Raw genomic sequence first — 8,163 nt, forward strand, 5'->3', positions numbered from 1 at the left:
GTGCTATCTTCTTGCTCATCTTCAGGTGCAGGTCTTGGGTATATTCCATGGCGATGCCGGTCTGAAAGGACACGCTGGATGCGGAGGATGAACTAAATTTCCCCTGACCGGCAGGGCAGTAATACTGCTGCCAACCCGACCCAGTCGCCATCTTCACTACGATGCTTGAGATGCTGGAGAAAGATACGGGAGCTGGAATAATGAGCCGGACGCTGCAGCTGAGAAGAGAGGACCGGGACACTGTCTGGTTGTTGTTGTGTTTTTCTTTTTTTTTGCAGAGAGAGAGGCACAACAACAACAAAAATATATAATAATAAAGATAATTAAGTCTTTTTAGCACACAAACTGTTAAGAATTGCTCTCATTTTGCTCAGATCTAAAGGTACACTAAAGGTGATATTTGTGTTTTTTTTAAGCCCCAGAAACGTTCGCAACTACCATCTTGTCAAAAGAAATGTGTCCGTTTTCAGTGCTCCGAGGTGCGGGTGCTGCTTGCTGTCACCTGGCGCCGATGTGGAGCTTTGTTTTTCGGGCAACTGGCTGGCTGGCTCCCGGTCGGTCACCTTGATACGGGAAAATCAGTCAGCGGGAGCCGTTAAGAGTGATTCCTCCCTCGGTGCATTCCGGTTAACATTGACGTTGAGTGTGAAGAGATTGAAGGTATGTGTGTGTGTGAGTGTGTGTGAGTGTGTGTGTGAGGCTCACTCAGCGGTTGGTTGCTGCTCCTCTGTTGCCATGGATCACCTCAACACTTGATGCTGCATTCACGTAGGATGGGAGCAGCGCCGCGTTCAGGGGCCGTCGGAACAAACAAATACAAATAAATAAATAAAACTACCGGCAACGTGACGGTGAAAGTGAGATGTGACGTTAAAAAACAAAGGTGTGGGTGTTTGTTGTAAATCACACTTGTTTTTTTTTTTTTTAAAAAAAAAGGAAACTGAACTAAAAGTTGTTTTTAGATACGTACGCAAGACCTGCCCTTCAAAATAAAAGACTTCAACAAGCTGACTTCACATTGAGACAAATACAAGAGTCAGTTTCTTATCTTTGAGGGTCTAAACTGAAACTTAATGATGGGTACTAAAGTCCTAAATTGCTCAGATTATGAAAAATAAAAAAAGGAATCTACTTAAATACTTAAAACAGTAATTTTATATATTGTATTTTTTATTTTTAAAGGTCCAGTGTGTAACATTTAGGAGGATCTATTGGCAGACATTGAATATAATATTCACAGTATGTTTTCATCAGTGTATAATCGCCTTAAAATAAGAATCGTTGTGTTTTTGTTACCGAAGGAGATGTTTTCATCTACAGAGGGAGCGGGTCCGCTTCTGTCGGAGTCCGCCATGTTGAACAGCCATGTTTCTACGGTAGCCCAGAACGGACAAACCAAATATTTGGCTCTAGATCGGGCTTTTTATTCTTTGTTTTTTAGTTTTTTTGCAGCCACTGTTTCTTGTTTACACTTGGAAGGCTGAGCAGTATTCAGTTGGTTGCAATCTGCATCTTCGCCACTGAATCCTACACGTTTGTCCTTTTTAATTGTTTTTTAATTGGTGTTTTTGGTACAAATCAAATCCTTTGGCCCCACTTTGGGCAGCCCTGCTATAGACCTTTTTCACAGCAGCCATATTTTGACATTAAATAGTCGAGTAACACAGGTGTTATATTTTAATTAAGGCTCTGTTCCATTCAGGTCAGACAGAGTCGGGGTGCTGCTATTGTGCATGTTTGCTTACTGGGGAGGCTCTGCTACACTAAATGGAACGGAGCCTTAATTTGTATCATTGGTATCATCCGTGTTTATCCTACTATTAAAAAGGTCCAGTGTGATTTAATAACACATCACAACTCAGTCGCTTCACCCCCCCTTCAGAGGGCAAAGGAGAAACTACGGTGGCCATGAAAAATGAAAAATGCGAATGCCCCTGTCTAAAGCCTGTGCTTGGTTCGACCCTCTGCCTCTGAAGGCAACCTGCAGTGTCTGTAGATAAAAACATCTCATTCTAAGGTAACAAAAACACAACAATTCCGGTATTCAGGTGACTATACATACACAAATAAAATCTTCCATTTCTCCCAATACATCCTCCTCAATGTTACACACTGGACCTTTAATGTAGAAATAGTTGCTGTGAAAAAGGTCTATTATACAGCAGGTTCTAGTCTGATTCATCATGTGTCCTTCGGCTACGACAACATAATTTAAAAAAGTAAAAAGTGAAAGAAAATGAATGCAAATCACATAATACGATAAAAAATAATAAATCCAATACAAAGAATGATATTTCTAACAAATCAAGACAAAGTTATGGCCTCGAATTGAACTTCAGAATAAAGAAAGCGTTTAAATGATGAAGCCACTGTGGGCTCATTTCTCAGAGACTTAAACTTTCTGTCATCCCCTCCTTCCTACGGATGTCAGCGTCGAGACAAAGCAATTCACAGCGCTGTCACATCGTAGCGGAAACGCTGGGTGGCAGGGCTTTGAAAAATGGGCTGGAACAGGCAAAGTTAAGATTCTTATACCTAATAATGCTGTGATGTTTGGCTGTTCTCACCCCGAGAACAAGATGTTTTCACTGTATCACAGGTTGAAAAGCTACAGGTTGTTATCACACTTATTGGTGTATATGTGTTTCTGTATATCAGGATTATAAAAATCAATACTGGTTAAAGCCTTTAACATTGTACTTTAATTTACTTTTTTAATTTTGCATTTACTGAAGGTTTTATATTAAAGTGTTAGTAAATCAACTGCATTTTAACCCATATTTACTCTACTAAAACCTTTTGTTTTTTCTTAAATATTATCACTGTGTTAATTTGTGCAGCTTGATGCTTCATAGTCCTGAGAAGTCTTAATCCATTTAACTCAAAATTACACCAAGTTAAAGTATTGTCCTGTGGTAGCAGTCTTTTCATGTTATAAGGCAAAAATGATATGTGAGCGTTCAACCTGACGCTGTTCTACTTAGCTTGCACGGCATCGCATGTTATCATGAAGATTAAAACCTGACCCACCATCTGGTCTGTAAATGTTAAATATAAATGTTAATTCTCTCCTGTTTCGCCCAACAGAGATTACAATACATGAAAACAAAATGTTATACACCTGAGACACAGTTGGTTTTCCTCAAAATCTGAAGTACTCCTTCTAAAAATAAATAAACAAATAACTAAAAGAAGGTTTAGTTTCAGCATTGAGCAGTGTTTTCAACATGAAAGTAAAAAAAAAAAAATACACCCTCAAAATAAATCTAATAGTTTTATACCGGGAGATATGAACAGTAACTCCCAGTAGAGGGGGTCATATAAAGTACACGGTTCTTCCATGGAACATGAATGCACCAAGTTCAATTTTATTGACGTCATTCAATCTATCAAAGCTTAACCGAAGTGAAGTAAAACATTTTAACTGGAATGGCAGCTGCAGGCAGTCCCTCAATCAGAAGGATGACGCAAAGAGTATGATTTCTATTTATGCCTCCACACGATTTCTTTTTTTGCAACACCGTGGGTGTTCACAGCGTGTATGTGTGTGTGTTTGTACACAGAAATGTGTTAACATTTAACCAGTGAAGGCTTCCCAATGTGGAAAATTGAGAATTTGTGAATGGCTAAAGTAGAAATAGCTCCCAATAAGACCTACAAACAGACAACCAGTGCTAGTTAATTCAATTTAAATTCAATAATTGTGTCGTCATTATCGTCCGATTGGAAGTGGATCACAATGTCTGACTGATCGGTGATTAAAAGGACGATATCATTAAAGATAATTCTATCCAGTAACATTAGTGTGTGAGTAATTTCCACTCACTACACGACATGTAGGCCGGTATTATAGCTCATATTTCTTTTAAGTATCCATGAGGTTCAAATGTAGGCCTACAACTAGCTATACTGCAGACTTTACATATGGGTTAGCCTGAATAGTGAAAATGTGATTGTCTAATCATAGATTAATAACTGTAAATGAGCACTGCAAGGTGAACTTTTCTCTCTTTTTGATTTGTATCCATCCAAAATCAAAAACCCAGGAGCAAAAGAGCTGCAATGTCCAGCTAACCAACTAACTTGCTCCTATAGTTAACCACCCTAGTGTTTAACAGCCTGAGCCTTTAAGAACAATATCATGTATGCAGCTATCAAGAAAGACCATTTGCAGGATTCCCATTTGGAAAAAAAAAAAAAGTCATCCAGAGACAGCGTTTTCAACCAAGTCATTGAGCTAACATTGACTTAATTAATTAGCCACAGCTGATAGCAACAGGTGTCATTCCAGCCAGAAAAATCAATGGTCGCTAGTTAGAAATGAGAAGCTAGCTTTTAATTTACCTCTCTGTGAAATCGAGGATACGCTGTTTCATAAAGACTACAAATACCGAGTGGGATATCCCCTTAAATACAGGTTTAAGGTACAGGTTTCCTTCCAAATCTAATGCAAATGTTCACAAATCTTTTAGAAAACTGGCACACAAAAAAGTGAAATCATGCAAGTTTTCATCCACTATGTTGCAAGTGCAAATATTGGTGGAGTAGGTGGCTCTAATGCTACCATTGCAAAATAAAGGGAGGGCAAAACAACCTTAAATACCTCAAATAGTGCGGGAAAAAAGTGTAGAAAACACGATGGAAATGTGGCATTTATGTTTGTTGCATGTATTTATTTTAAAGGTTTTAGTCTCCTCATCACTCCAAACAAATCCACAGACCGGAAGCTTCTTAACATACAAGAAGTCACCTGCTTCATGTATGAGTCAGTTTTCATTGCACCCGATCACATTTTGCACCAACTTTTCCATCTCAGCCAAGCATAAAAACCTTTTGGGGTTATTTCGAGTTTTGACATTTCCACTCACAAAAACAAGTGGATGGATACACACCTAGTAACTGAGGGGCATAGCGAAAAATCTATTTAGCATTTCATAGTATTCCTTCTCTGTTTCTTCAGTACAATCAATCTGTGACTGATCTGACATGGTCTGTCAAACATGCATTGTTGTTACATCATATTTCCCAAACCCCCCTAACCAAACGTCAACACTGAAACTGAATCTAGCTGCAACCCCAAGTCACAGCGAGGCCAAACACAACAAAAAAAATTCTCACTTTCCTAAAGTTACATCACTTTAAAGCTCCACAATGTGAGACTTACAAACACACACACTTTACACACTTTACACACACACACACCCACACACACACACACACACACACACTCAGTGATCCGGGTGGAATCAAAGGGTATTAGCTGTGCGGTGTTCAGTTCCCCCGGTCCTTTCCCAGCATTCTCCACAGCTGTACGATTACACAGGTGTTTGGCAAAAACACACTGTTAGAGACCGCAGAGGGGCGGAGTATGTGTGTATATGTGTGTGTGTGTGTGCGTGCATGTGTGTGTGTTTGAGTGAGACAGAAAAAAAATGAATATGCATGTGTGGTTGCATGCGTTTAGTGTGTGTCTGCTTGCACAGCTTCCCTGCAGGAGTGTGTGTTTATACCATTAATTCCTCTCAGTGACTCAGCCCTGTTATTTGCTTGACCACCACCACCGTCGTCACATTTTAAATTCACTCCTGTCATTTTTTTTCTTCACATCTGCCTCTCAGTCTTCATTCATGTCTGTAGTTTCCTGAGAAACACCATCAGTGTGTCCAGTGTTGCTCAGGAGCTGGGGACTTCAAATATGGCAGACAGGGTGTGTGCTTTGTTACCTGGTAAACACATTTATATGTATAAAAAAACTTAATACATCTAATACCTTAGTTAGTGGATCCTGAAAAAAAATCTAGAAGCTACCACTGCAGAACTCCACTATCTTTATGCATTATTTTATTATGAAGGGCAACATGGTGGCCCACTGGTCTAACAGGCATACCATGACTCATTCATCCCCGCTGCTCTAAGAAGAATATAGAAAATCGTTCTCCCACACAGTAAGACTTTCTTAATAATAAATATGAACGCATTAAAGCACTGCTATAACATTATAATTTCCCTTTGGGGATAAATAAAGTATTTTTTATCTATCTTCTAAACCTCACTGTCCCAGGTTCACATCAGGCCAGAGACCTTTCAGTGCATGTCATCCCTGTCTCTCTCTGACCTCACAATTCCTGTCCTAGTTTAGCGTGCTACCATGCTAACATTTTTTCCCAGGAACAGAACACACAAGTAGGAACTGAAGCTGAAATGTAAACCAAAGAACTGGACATATTAAAACATTTCACCTATTGGGTAAGTTAAGGGACCATCAAGTGATATCTAACTATAACTAATCCTGAAGGGAACATGAATGTCTGAACCAAATGTCATGGCAGTCTCAGTAGCTGAGATATTGGACCAAACTGGTGGACTGGCTACCCACAGAGTGGCTGAGAGACAGACTATAGTCTATAGAATCATGCTGCTAGCATGGCTAGACACTAGCTCAGTGTCCTGGGTCACTTATTAGTGGCTGTGTGGACTACAAATAACTTATTTTTGTTGACATTTTGGTACATACACTTGTTCGCTTTCTTCCTGAGCGTTAGATGCAAAGGTTGAGTTCTGTCGACTAATAATTCCTATTTCAAATACAATACTTTACTACTTAAATTACTTACTTACTCAAATAGTAAATAACTTAAATAATTAGAATCAATATAGTGTATGTGTAATGTTTTAGGAACCACTCATAACAACGAACCTCAAAGAGATCAAAACTAAACCCTGTGCTCACCGTCTGCAGGGACAGAAGTGCTAAATGTGAAGTGATAAACTGTTCATCCAGACACAGCTCCAGCCATTGTTCCTGTCAGTGAGCTTGATTTATTCACAGTGCTTGTACATGTACATGATGTGTAAATACAGTTCCCATGATGCTTTGGAGGGATGTAAACAGGAAGTATAATGTTGGCATGAAGTCAGCGAGCCCTGTTATTTTTAGCCTGTATTTGCCTATATTTAGGCACATTTGCACCATTAAAAGTGTGCTGATTTAGCTATTAGCACCTTGTGTTGGCACTGCACCTATGGCAGAGGTTGAAGGTAACCAATACGTTATTACTGTACTTAAGTCGTTTTTCCAGGTATCTGTACTTTTTTACTTTTACCCCCTACATTTTTACACAAATATCTGTACTTTCTACTCATTACACTTTAAAACCAGACTCATTACTTTAGTTTTAATGCATACAATACTTTAATTTGGAGGAAATTATTGTTATTATAATTGTTTACATCATTGCACACCTTCCCAACATCAAGGCCGCTACATTTCAGAGCCTGTACTTTTTTCCTTTTACTTGACTAAAGGATGTGTGTACTTGTGCCACCTCTGACCCATGGAGACAACTATGATTACTTTGATACTGAAGAAAACCTAAAAAAGTGAGTGGAGTGGACTGGATCAGATTTGTGGTTATTTGCAATGGACATTTGAAATAATAATCCTCCATCCTGGGTTTTAAAATACCTTAATTGCCTCCAAGAGCTGTGTCACAAAGTGTTTCCATCCCCTGTTTTTATGCTCAGTTTCAATTTTCACATGAAAACCTGTTTTGAAATGCTGGACATTCGAAATCTCACAGAAAGGTTTTTACTTTTGCTTGAGGCGGAGGTCTCAATAAAAGCAACCTGCGACAAAGTGCAATAGAAACCGCATATTAATCGTGACATACATTAAACATGTGACTTAAACAACATCCTCTGAAGCTTCTGCTGAAGAGACACAAATAGCTGCACACAAAATCACAAATCTATGTAGAGCAATGGTGCAATGCCCTACTTAGGTCACTTTCTTTTGCAATGGTTGAATGGCACCCTAGTGGAGAATTAGCGGTTGATATTGATGCAGCCAACTCCTAATATTTGCATCAGTGGAGGGAAATAAAATCCACATTAAATCACATTTCTTTTGCAGATTTGTTTTGGATATTTGTTTTAAATTTTGCGTTAAATTCCGATGGCAGCTTTACTTAAGCCACTGCCGCTGCTCCAACCACTGACTGTGTTAAGGAGTGGGCCAAATCAGCGGGCCAAAGTACAGTAATTAATTTCACATTGTCTTTAGAACACCAACATGCATCTGTCTCACATCACCCAGTGTCTTTGCCTCATGTCTCTCCCTCTGCATCTCCTGTTCAATCGTGCCCCTCTTGGGGAGGTGCAATG

Source organism: Morone saxatilis, unplaced genomic scaffold (assembly GCF_004916995.1).
Source record: "Morone saxatilis isolate NCDOM2014 unplaced genomic scaffold, NCSU_SB_2.0 Contig21, whole genome shotgun sequence".
In the NCBI taxonomy this organism is placed as follows: domain Eukaryota; kingdom Metazoa; phylum Chordata; class Actinopteri; family Moronidae; genus Morone; species Morone saxatilis.